Consider the following 13,521-nt stretch of genomic DNA (forward strand, 5'->3'; position numbering starts at 1 on the left):
ACTCAACTTCGTGATACTTGGTTTCATGTGAAATTGCCTCCTCCTAAGGCCAGACAGGAAATCAGGACTTGGAATAAGCACGGTTCTCCAGCTCTGCTCCTGCCTTGGCAATTTCAGTGTTTCACAAGAATTGCTGTGTTTTTGATAAGAATGATAAAAAGTCAGATATAAAGGCAAATATCAAGAAGACTTCTGGCTGACAAAAGCAAAATTTGGAGAGAAATGTGAAAATAGTGACTTAGTTCAGCAATAGAGGGAGTATATTTTATACTCTAGTTTTTTTTTTTTTGTTTTTTGTTTTTTTTTGTAAAATCGTGACTTTCTAGCAAATGACATCCTAGAAGATATTTATCAAAGCAGGAAAGCTGTGGAAAAGAGCACCTCGCATTCACTTTAATATTTTGCCTTTTCTTTTGACATTTTCTTGCCTAGAGATCTAATTCCATTAAATATGTACATTTTTTTTTTTTTTTTTTTTGGCTGGAAGTCTTCGTGGATCTTTCAGATAAATCTTAAAAGTACATAAGGTCTGTAGAGCAGCTTTTTTTTTAAAGTGCAAATGAGACACACAGTAGAATATTGTTTATGAGGGTTTCCAAATTATTTATATTCCTGCAGAAATGTACCTTGAATTCTCTGTGATGATGATAAGGGAAAAGGTAAGATTCCAATATGCCTTCTGTGGAGCACTGTCAAACCGTATTAGTCCTATTTAATATCTGACATGCAGGAATTTACTTTGGCTGATACCCACTTTGATTGGCTTTATTAGACATTGTCAAGGCTGTAACTTTGCCTGATGGACAAGGTACATAGAAGTGTAATCAAGTGTCAAGTTAGCAGTGCACTCGGTAATATTCCATTATGCGTTTGCAAAGGGACATAGCTTCACTACTCTGCTTCACCATGACACTTCTCTAGGACTTTGGAGTGAACATGTTTGCTAAATTGGAAGATTACATTCCAACTGTGGTGAACTGGAATGTCTCCTCCTAGACTTTCAAGCATATACTCTTGCATCCGTAATTTCTTCTGTTGCTTTTATTTATCATTCCCTATGCTTCCAACTATTTTTTCTGCATTCATATGAAATCAAACTCCCACCATAGGATTCACAAATGTAGGTTTTTGGAATGTCACATTTTATGGTTAGTCCCTGTGGGAAAGGGGCTACAGTTGAGGGGATCCAAAGTTGGAGTTGAGGATAGGAGTAATCCAGATTTGGGTTATGCTCTGCAGCAGAACTACCACTTCATTACTACATATCTTGTAGGTGTGATCTTTTCAGCAGGTAAGACCTTCAGTATATTAAGGGAAAACGCAAAGTCATTGAATAAAGTGAGTAGGAGCAATGAGAAGCTACAGCAGGGCTGAAATACTCAGGTTAATATGTGACACTACTCAGAGGCTCAGAAATGCAGTGCAGGCTCCAGTCTTCTCCTACAAACCAGCTCAATTGATGGCTCCCGGCTAGGCTGGTAGTCCTATGGGATAGGAGAGGAGACCATAGTTAAGAATAGTTTTTCCTTTGCATTATAAAGGCAGGAAAAAAGTCTGTGATTATAAGGTTCTCTGCTTCCAAATGATCAATTTAAAAACTATGAGACTAGACATCAGAAAGACAAATATGAGAACTCAGAAGAAAGGAGAAAAGAAAAGGAAATAAAGAAAATCTTTTAGCCCTAAACACAACTAAATCATATCCCCAGTCCACCTTAGACCTCTGGTTTGTTTAAAAAAACTTTGCATGAGAAGAGTTGATTCCTTTTCCCCCCACATATGTCTTACAGCTTTGGGTCATCTCTGGTCATTAAATAATTTTTCTTTACACAACTAATTTTTCTATTGCCAAAGACAAAGATGTGTTGGAATTTTTGCATGGTGGAGGAGATAGTGGGAATGAAGGGAGAGCGCAAAATATATTGCCTTTGCAAAATTGTCATCGAAAGGATAGCCAGAACATAAATGATACTGTTTTGGCTTCAAAAGGGTAAGCAGGTGTCTTCAAAGTCCCAAATGAGCTGTGTACAAGCTTGTACAAACAAGCGCAGAATCAGGCCTGTTTGTTATTCACACAAACAGAGTGTAAACCATGTGAATTCCACAGTTCCCAGGATTCAGATGGTACACAATGGTCCATAATGAGCAGCACCTGTGCTTACCTCAATTACCAGACAGTTCTCAACAGCAGCAGAAAGGGCTCACTAGAATTGTTTTTCAATAATAGATTTAGTTATGTCTTTTATAATTGGATTCAAAAGCTCAAAATTTCATTTTGCAACTTGTTCATAAAATTTGTATGGAAAAAGTCTGGCATTTATTCAAAAGAAATAGTCTATGAAGAAAAAATTGCAAAACAGCCAACCGCTGGTAACTAAGCAGCCAAATTATAGTCCAAGCACTTGGCAAATACACCGTCTTTTCATTATTTCAGTAATTGAATTTCTGTTAAAGCATGGAGCATAATTTAACATGAGGAATGTATTTATAATACAATAGTGTTTCAGTAATAAATGCATTATGATTGTCACTTTTAATGGAGTCTTATGTATTCCCTCTGAGACTGTGTGGCAGACTTTGAGACAGCCACTGCACCAGTGTTGTTTGTAGACAATTGAATTAATTGGAGACATGGTCATTAACTCGACCTGAATACCTCTGATTGCTTCTGTAAATAAGGTTAGAGAGCAAATGGCTAATCTTCGTTGTCATTATAGATTCCTCTTACATTTTCACACTGCCTTGTATATTAAGATCATTTTGCTAAGCAGCTTTTCAGACTCTCCTTATATTTACAGTATTGTCTTGTGTGGCACATAACCATAATTGTATCAGACTTATATTACATTCTCCATATCTTTATAAAGTACGATACTAAAAAAGAATCTATGTTGAATCACAATAAAAACCATCAGACCAATAAATGAATAAGCCACAGTGTATAAACCATCATATTAAAGGAAAGTAAAACCACACTGCAAAAGTTGATTTGGTCTCCTCTTGCAGATCCTTGTACAATTTAGAAACACAATTAACACAGGATGGCCTCCCAAAGATGCAATCACTAAAGAAAGAGCACAGCAAGAAAAGCATTGATTAAAATATCTTTATGTTTCAGTTGATGTCATGCCCTTTCTTGCCCTTCTGTAACAACATTAGTAACATGCAAATCAGAGGAGGTTAGGTTCTTTCTCCTTGTTCATTCTAGAATGGAGTTAAATAAGAACTATTTCAAATACAAATATTAAAAACTTTTAAATATTTGACTTACCATGTTATTTTTGTAGCTTTATCCTGTTATAGGCATGCAAGATATTTAGAGGGGATTTGGAGAAAAAAATCTTCTCCTTTTATGACTCAAATAATTCAAAAAGAGCATATACTGGAAACATCTCTAAAAATGGACTTCCCAGTCATTTTATAATTCAGACATATTATAAAGTACCATTAAAAATGTACAGAATTATGTTGAATAACGAGATATTTACAAGTAGGATACCACAAAGAAGATGAAAAAGAAGGAAGAGGAGGAGCAGAAGGAGGAGGAAGACAAGAAAGAGGAAGGAGGAAAGAAAAGTAATTCTGTGCTTTTTTTTTCCCTTGACAAGATTGAAATATACTGAATATATCAAAGATATCATTTATACTAGATCTGTATAAATTATCTATACTACTTGAAGAGTAAATCACTTCCTCATTGTTGTACCAAGCCACTGGAAGCCTATCAGTTTTCATGAGTTCCATGGCTAACTGAAAGTGTTGACATTTTCTTTGGATATTAAACGGGTCATGCCCAAAAGAGAAAAATAACTACCATTTCAATTATTTCAGACTTTTTGCCTTTATATATTCTTATTTTAACACTAATCTTTGTGTATATGATGAAAACGTTACATTTGATTCTCATACATATGAATGTACATATGTGTATGCTAGTAATCATGGCTAGAACCCAAATGTGGGTTGTTGTAAACATTGACTGGCAGCAGTATCATTTTTAATAAATGACTAATGGCCAACATGTGCTGCAGAAGTCATCATTTCTGTCCTTAGCCAGCTAATAGCAACATTATTTTTAAATTAATGTTATGCACACCATTTGAAGGATGACACTTCTCCCAATGTTTTTACTTCTTAGCCAGCCATCTCGATTAATGCTGAAATGATTTTACTTTCTTGGTATTAGCCATCTTGGATTTTAACAAACAGGTGTACACACACTTACATATACACTCACTGAAATGCAGACTTGCACACATGCACTCATACATACATACACACACATTCATCCATTCACAAGGCACAGGTACACATACACATGCACACACATATTATCTCTTATTTAAACACCTTGAATTTAGGCATAGTTATCTGAAATGCGTATTGAAATATAATTTTAGTGAAAGGGAACATTTTGGCATATAATCTTTCTGGAAAATATCTCTCTGCCAGTGTTTTGCCCAAGTTTCTAACTGGCATAGTAGTATGGGACTCACAGAAACTGCACTGGATTTTGAGATGTTGATACCATCAGACTAGAAATTACTCTTATCTCACTAAAAGTACATGTCTCCCATGCTTTGCAAGTGAGAATATTTTGTTTGTTTGTTTGTTTTGGACATTTAAACCCCACCCCCCAAGTTGTCAAAGCCTTGTCTACACCATAATCCCTAAGATGTGTATTTGTTTGAATTTAGTTGGTAGGGACTCTGTAGCATTGTGATTTGCTGTTGACAAACTAGAAGGGCATATGATGTAACCTTCAGAATATTCAGATTTCTAGATTTTTCTAATGAAGTGGTTGACCACAAATGTAATTTGCTTAACCCCAGAAGGTATTTTAATTCCCTGTTTTAAATCCATTTTATTCTAAACTCTGCCTTCTTTGAAATTGCTAAATTTCCTAAATTCCTTTTAATAACAAAACCAAACACCCTGACCTTATTACTACCAGCCTGTCACCATCACAGGTCCTGCCAGTTCTTGGTGAAATGCTTAAGTTTGTTTCCATTTCTTTCTATGTCAGCATTTAATAGACTCTGTGTTCATTTGTGACACAGGATTGTCATTCCTCTTGCTATTGATCTAGTTGTAAGCCATACCATTCCACATACAGGAGTCAGTGTTGAGTAAGGCTGCCTGTACTTAGCTATCTTATCACTGGTGGCCATGTACAGACTTCCTCTTGATGTCAAAGGTAAATTGGATACAATATCAAATGAGTTCCCCTAGCATGAGGAAATTGTGGTCCTCTTTTCTTCTCCCATTTGCACTTGGCTTCCTTCAATTTAGCATTGATGAGAAGGAAGACTACTAGCTAGAAGGTAAGATTTTCAGGCAGACTAAAGATCTAGTATTTCCTATGCTGTCATTCAAAATAACAGGCTTATGAACTTCTGTTTAAAATAGCTGGGCTTTTTGACTAGAGGGCTTTTGTGTAGAAGATTTAAGATGTCAGCTTTAAATATGACATTGATAGTCTTTGGCGAAGAATGGGAGTGAATTTTTGTAGAAACTGCCTTTTTTTCTGACTGTTTATTAACAGTCTTTGTGATTTATAGTAAATGCTGGGGAGGATTTCCAGGCCCATTTATCATGAGAAGGGAGCACCTTCTTGTTCTTAATGTGAGTGTGTCATAATTAGCAATGCACGTGGGCCAGGAGATTTAGTTCTGTCTTTTTTGAAAGTCCTTCAACCTCGTATTTAATCCCAAACTGATTGAATATTTTTTCTTCTTTGAGGAAATTAATTATGCCACTGGAAAAATCATCAACTAGAGAGGGAGTTGATAACAGGCACAATGTAGGCTGGGTTAGCTAATGTATCAAAATGACATGATTAGAGTAACTCACATCTTAGACAAATTGGAATAATGGAGTCATCATTCTAATTAAAAACAGGAAGGTCTGTTTGTATGTAGCATTCATTTTCAGTAAGAGCCACACCATTTGTTTTTCATGTTCATGCATGTTTGTACACTCTGCGACCCATCAAAGGCTGTTGCTCCAAATACCAATTACGTTAAAAATATCCATCCAGATACTTTGCATTTTGTCAATGGAACTGAAGCTGAAGAAGGAGTTGGGCACTGTGTCATAAGGCCAGCATTCATAGAAGCAGTTGAAAGGTTACAAATCCATCATCATGCAACCTATTTGCCTGATTATTTTCATCAAATTAACTTATGCTTCAGGATGTTTTTGTGTTCCATAGGCTGGCCTAAGTATTGGCTTCTGTTGATAACCAGTAACACATGGACATTTCACAGTTAAGTATTGTTCTTTATTGGGTGACTTAATTTGCACTTTATTACTATATATTATAAGGCCATTTGAAGTATTTTCTTATAACAAGAAAATTATATACAATTCATCATGCCAGTCACCCTGGGATATGCACAATGACTTTACAGTCTGGTCCCTGCCATCAGGGAATGTACAATTTAGTGGTGCAGGTTAGCACAATGAAATAAAATCATCTGAGAATAATGAAGTGATAAACTATGATGCGAAACAGGGAGGTATCTATAAGAATTAAAAAGTCATTAGCGATGACCTCATATTATTTGAATTTGAGCTTGAAAGATAAAGATTTAACCAAGCAGAAGAGAGGGGAAAAGTGTCACTGTAGATAGAGCAAACAGGATAAGCAAAGGCATGGAGGCAATGTGGGAGCAAAGAGGAGACAAAAGTTGCATTTGTGTTGTGAATAACAATCAGAAATAACACTAACACTAAGGTAGGTGCTGATGGAGATCTAGCTCCAAAAACCTTATAGCAAAGGGTGTACATATCTGCCAAAAAGTCACTGTGAATTCTGAAATCAAGAGATCTCATGATACAACATATTGTCACAGAGGGTGAGTACAAAAGAGCAAATCTTTTAGTTCACCAGGGAATGAGGTCAAGGCGACTAAGAAAAGAACATTGGATTTGTGGCCAGGCGCAGTAGCTCACGCCTATAGTCCCAGCACTTTGGGAGGCCAAGGTGGGTGAATCACGAGGTCAGGAGTTTGAGACCAGCCTCGCCAACATGGTGAAACCCCATCTCTACTAAAAATACAAAAAATTAGCCGGGCATGGTGGCACACACCTGTGGTCCCAGCTACTCGGGAGGCTGAGGCAGGAGAATCGCTTGAACCCAGGAGGCGGAGGTTGCAGTGAGCCGTGATTGTGCCACTGCACTCCAGCCCAGGCAAGAGTGTGAGACTCCATCTCAGAAAAAAAAAAAAAAAGAGAAGGAAAGAACATTGGATTTGCAATGATGAGTCGGGAAGAGAAGTGTTGTTGCTGGCAGTTAAGAGGTAGTTTTAGTAGCCAAAAGAGTTTCAAAGCCTAATTACTAGTGGTGAGGAAGTGGAATCAGTAAGTGTTGACTTTGACCACATCTTTAAGACGTTTTCATGACGGAAGACAGTCAGTGACTTTTTCCTGATTAAGAATGTATGGGCTAGTCTGGGTGACCACCCAGAAGGACTGTCTGTACAGCATCCACTTCTCTTGGCAATATGTTGTGTTGCTGCCTTGTGAGGGTTAGACACAGCAATTTTGCAAGTTATGGTTTTTGCCATTCACTTAGATTTCTAATGATCATGTTTACAATACAGTTATGAAGTACGATTCATTCTGTAAGGAAACTATATGACTTTTATTTTAGAAATTGCGTATGTGACTTTGAATGGGCCGACTGCAACAAGGTTTTCCTAGCACACAGTGTTGGTCTCCTTCAGTGTTTTCAACACAAAATTCTTACAACCGGCTTCATTAGGTCACTTGAAGAAAACTTTTTGGATTAATTCTGAGTCTTATTGCTTTCTGATATGATTAGAAAGATGAGTTTTGTAGTGAGTTTTGATTGTTCTCATAGCCTCAAACTTGACAGTGTTTAGTCAATGGTCACAGTACCCTAGTGAATAGGTAATCCTTTGATACCTGTTCTTTCTACCTTCTAGTGTTCTTGTGGCAATCAAATCATGGGAGTTAACTTGCTTGAAAACTATCAAGTGCTCTGCACTTAAAAGTATTCTGATCTTACTGATCTGATGATGATGATATCCTCTTGAAGCCATAGAGTCACAGAGCAATAGGGATGTTAAGTGCCTACCCAAAGGCAGAGGATGTGTCTGTGGACAATACTCCCTGAGATTTATAGAGAAGAATTCTTTATGGCTTTACTCTAGGGTGTATTAAGCACACTAAGCACTTTACAGAATATGTGGTTGATAAAGACTCTGGTCTCAGAAACTTACCTTCTAAATCAAGTGTCTGTGATATATCAGGTAACAGATCAGACATGAAGGGAAGCAGACAATACTGATAAGGAGAATAGCATTGACCAACATCACAAAAGAGATGTAGTCTAAGGAGAGATTGGAAGAGCAATGCCCACTTCCCAAATTGAGCAGCAGGTCTAAGTATACTGAGTAATAGGAAAGAAGACATAAAGCAGGCAAAGAGGCAGAGGCTTATGCTAAGCCACTGTGAGACTATCTTCAGGAAGACCTGTGCCTGTCTAAGCATGCTTTGTACTTTCCTAGGGAATTCAGCCCACCAACTGCCTGGGTTCTCCTGACAAGCAGTTGGGCCCCATCTCTGGGCCAGTTTTTGGAACACAGTAGAGGAGATTCCTCCATGGAAGCAGTTTCTGGGTTTAAGACACTATGTACTTCCCAGTGGAAGTACATAGCCTGCTCCACCTACGATTTGTGATGGATGTGATTCTTTATGGGAAGGTCTTGACCTTGTTATAGACTCCTGGCCCTTTCTGGGTTTCTTGTGAATGCAAGCTGCCACTCAATCATTCATTCTCAGCTTTGCAGAGGCCAGAGCTCACGGGAGTCAGTGTTCACATCCACTTGCTTGCCTTTCTTCTCTCCTTTGCTCCCATTTTTTAAAAATGGGCTTTAAAGGCAAAAGGTACAAAAATACTTGGCTTTATATTATTCTTTTTCCTGCCTGTTTGGCTGTTTGATTGAAACAGCTCTGTCTCATGCCAGAAAAGTCAGTATGATTTTTAAAATTATTTCCATAGAAACCGAAATATCAGTTTATTCTCCCACATACAAATTGCAATGCTTTCAAGACATAATGGTCCATTAGCCAACATCGGCCAGTCTTACTGGGAACATGCTGACATCCTCCATGGTGAGGTTGAATCCAAGTGCCTTTTTTTCACTCCTTTGAAATTGCATATTGAAGTTAATCTCATAGTATCCTTAAAACTATTTTTCAACTTGATATGGTTTGGTGATGCATCTCAGCATTCTCAGCTGTAAACTGGAAGTAGTAAGAGTATCTAATTTATAGTATTGTGGTGCAGATTAAGAGAAACTGCAGGGAAAGTGCTCAGCAGCCCAGTTCCTGGCATATAATGAACACTAGCACTACCAGGATGAATTATGCCCTGGATCCCCACTATGGCCATGGATATAGCCTGCTATGACCCTGTGCTTGGGCAGTGGCAAGCCACCTTTGAACGTCATTAGTCATCATTAGGACATGTTCACAGGAAAGAAACATACATTAAGTGAACTGCTGGTGTGGGCAAGTAGGCTCAGGAAAGTGGTAAACTGATATCCCAGCTTATCAGAAGGAATCTGATAGAAATTGTTCAGGAACAATTGCCTAAAGAAAGCTTAAATTTCACCAAGTCAGATTAAAAATGATACAAGGTAGTCAACTTTCTCTGTTGCTAAAGGAGGACAGAATAATTATGAAAAAGTGAAATTCACAGTTTACCTCAAAATTGGGTTTTAGCCTTTAGTTTCAAACCACTTCCTTTTCTCCCAGTGGCTCCCATCTGAATAGCCCCATGTAGATATTAGCCTTGCCACGCTCCGTATGGTCCCCTGGGAGTTATCTGCATCACCTGTGATTATATTGGAATTGCAGAACTCAGACCTTGCCCCAAGCCTACCTAATTAGAATCTGCAGGTTAATAAGATCTCCAGGTGATTCCTATGCACATTAAATTTGGAGAAGCATGGGTTTGTGAGTTTTCTCACCTAAATTACCTCATCCAGCCCTCTTAAAAACCTATGTGATATATTATCCCCATTTTACAAGTAAGGAAACTGAGACCCTTATGTTAAGTGCCTAGCCTAAAGTCATACAATGATGAAGTATCCAAGGTGACACTCAAAAGCAGATCATCTAACTGCCAACCCTATGCTCTTCCCAGTGTACTAAAACTGACTCTTTAAAACCAGTAAAGAAAATGCAGCTATCTAGATATGTGGCAGTGGATTGAAAATGGGAGACAGGGCACAGGTAGGAAAAGAAGAGGCCAAGTGCCTGAGTCTGGTCAGCCTACAGAAAGGACAACCAAGCCCTGATTAGTTGTGAGTCAAACATGGTGCTGAAAAGCCATTGCCAAAATCACTCATAATTATCTTCTCAGAAAGGAAGTAGGCGTTGAGTAAGTTAGAAAAAATAGGAACTAAAAGCTGGTGATCAAAAAATGTAAAAAGCCAGTCACTTATAGTTATCATAAAAGTTCAAAACAGTCTGTTTGCAGCCTCTCTGGAAGATGTAACCTCTCATTGCACCATTGATGTGGCATTAATCTACTAGCATCTTTTTACTCAGAGATCTGCTTCACAGCACGTCATTTAGCCCTCTAGCTTCCCTTCCCAGGGTGGGCTTATATGTTTGGACTTCTCTGAAGGGAAACTAAATTTTACAAACAGAAGAAAATCTGTTCAGGTGTAAGAGGGTGCACTCAGAATTTTAATTATTTGGCTCTTGTATTAGTTTCCTATTGCTGCTGTAACAAATTACCTCAAACTTAGTGATTTAAAGCAATACACATTTGTCATCCTAGAGTTCTGGAGGTCAGAAGTCAGATGTGGGTCTCACATGGTTAAAATCAAGGTGTCAGTAATGGCTGCATTCCTTTATGAAGGCTCTAAGGAACAAACTGTTTCCTACTCATGTGAGTTATTGGCAGAATTCAATTCCTTATGGTTACAGGATAGAACTCTCCATTGTCTTGCTGGCTGTTAACTGAGGGCCAGTTCCAGCTTCTAGAGGCTGCCACATTCCTTGACTTTTGGCCTCCTTTGTCCATCTTCAAAAGCCAGCATAGCAGGTCAAGTTTTTCTCACATGGCATCACTCTGGCCTCCTCTTCTGCCTCCCTCTTTCACTCGCAAGGATCCCTGTGATTACATTGGGCCCACTTGGATAATCCACGATAATCTCCCCATCTCAAGATCCTTAATATTCACATGTGTGAAATCTCCTTGGCTATATAAGGTAACATATTCACAAGTTCTATGGATCAGGATACGGACATCTTTGGGTCAGTCATTACTCCATCAACCACAGATCACTTCAGTCATTCAGGGCTTTAGCAATGTCATGTATAGTAACTTGTCTGAGAAAATGAATAGGAATGAATAGGTGTTGACCTCCTTATTACTCTTTGCAGATAAATTGAGGAGGCTCTATTTCAAACATCAGATGAGATAACAGGACAAACATCTTAGTGTATACAAGTTAGGCAAAGATAATCTTTTTCTGAAGTTACATCAGGATGTGGCCCAGATCACAACTGGACCATAATCGACTGTCTGCTCATCAATAGCATCAGAGAATTAGCAGAAAATATATTTGATTATTACTTGCTTGTGATGATATTGGGATATGAATTATTTTATTTTCAAATTGTGCTTGGGGGGCATCCCAAGGAGGTGGGGAAGCTGCTGGGGACATAGGCTCCCTCCACTCTCCACATCCCTTGTTTCTTGTTTCCACTACAGCAATTCTGCTTTTATCAGTTTTATATATTATTCTTCTGTGTACACTTTCCATTGCTTTCTATTTCTGCGTATACTATTTGTTGCAGAAATGGGCTAAGTGGATTTTCAGGGGGCAGGGGAGATGGGGGAAAGATTTCAAAACTGCTGACACAGACAAAATGGATTCTTCCCACTCTCTGGCTAGAACAGGTTCAGGGTTCAGAGCATCTGCCTCTGGTGGCCTAATGTGATGAGGCAGGCATAGTGCTCCAGTTCTGGAACCCAGAATTCAGAGACAAAAATGAGGGAGGAAGGGAGATAAGATCAGCTGCGGATGTTGATTCCTTTGCCCGAAGTTCATCTCATTACAGCTTATGATGAAATCAAATATGAAACCGTTCTAAATTATCTAGTAGACAGACATTTGATCCCAGTAAAACCAGAACACAGTCAAGTTGATGAAATTCATACAAGTCTTAACTGAAGAGGAGAGTTTCATATAGGACTCTCCCATTAAACATCTCATGCTCCATGTCTTTGGCAAGTTCTGGGCCTTGTGAAATGTGTTGCCAAGATCAATACCCTGTGGACTTGCTTATAGAATCCTCCCATGTACATTTCCTATACATAGTCTGGATGCCCACACAGCTTGATGGAGCAGAATGACCAATTCATCATCTCTGTTTATCTGCAGAGAAAGGGATTTACAGTTAAATTAGAATTAGACTCAAACAGCACTGGTTCTGGTGTTTGGCTTTCTGGAGGCTGTTAATCTGAATTAGTAAAAAGTCTGACTTATAAAATAGCCTTACAGAAGTGCAGTTTTAATCCTGTAAGGTTTATAAAATAACCCTGTGACTGATAAAGTATTGTAGAGAGCAGGACATTCCTAGACTTGCCTTAAGGAGCAGATTGGATTGCACAATGTCTCTTCACATGTTTTCTCATGAAGTCCATAAACAGCCTCACTTAAAATCCCCAATACACATTAGGTTCATAAGGATTATAATCTTTGAGTTGGAAGACACCTTAAATTTTGTGGGTAGTGGGGCCAGTGGTGCAAGCGGTAAAGGAATTTACCAATACAGTTATAGGAAAAGAAAGGAAGATTTATTAAAGTATGAAAATGTGTTGCAAGGTTGCAACATCAGAGAAGGGGCTGTCTGCAAAGAGGCAGGGGCTGGAGGGAAGTTTTATAGGGTTGTGCTGGAGGGGGCTATGTACAGAAGAGGTCATTTTGCCCAAGAAGCAGGGTCATTGTACCCGTGGAATGAGGTCATTGTTTGGGATTAGCCATCTCTCAGAACAACTGTTCATTGTTCTTCCCCACCTGGGCCCTCCCACACCTGGGGCCCCTTCCTCATTGTTGCTTACTTATCAGGACTCCATATTAAAGATCACCCAACCCCACTTCAGACCCACAATAAGGATTCTTCTTCCACATTCTTTATAGCCGCTGGCTATCTGCTCACCTAAAGTGCAGGGTTCACTGGCATGCAAGGTAGTGCATTCTTTCTGTGGTCAGCTGTAAGTTTTTAAAAGTATTTCCTGATGTTGAGGTAAAATCTTCCTGACTAGATCTCCAACTCATTGGTTTTGTATTTACCATGGAAGTTCAGAACAAGCCCACTCTTTCCCTGCTGCCAGGGCAGACCTGCACATTGTTTGAAAATTTTCAGTATATGTGCCCCTGCCCCCATCCCCAACCCAGAGTCTTATTCAGGCAGAATAGTCGGTTTCTTCAACGTGGCCTTTGGCCTCATCATCTTTTCTGCATCTAT

At 38.7% G+C, this 13,521-nt stretch overlaps 1 protein-coding gene across 2 annotated transcripts in view; it reads left to right on the forward strand.

Annotated features, from left to right (window-relative positions):
• The window catches only part of AFF2 (ALF transcription elongation factor 2), a 498,887-nt gene that overhangs the window by 440,804 nt on the left and 44,562 nt on the right, over positions 1-13,521 (forward strand). The window lies entirely within an intron of this gene.

This window comes from Macaca mulatta, chromosome X (assembly GCF_049350105.2).
Source record: "Macaca mulatta isolate MMU2019108-1 chromosome X, T2T-MMU8v2.0, whole genome shotgun sequence".
NCBI lineage: Eukaryota > Metazoa > Chordata > Mammalia > Primates > Cercopithecidae > Macaca > Macaca mulatta.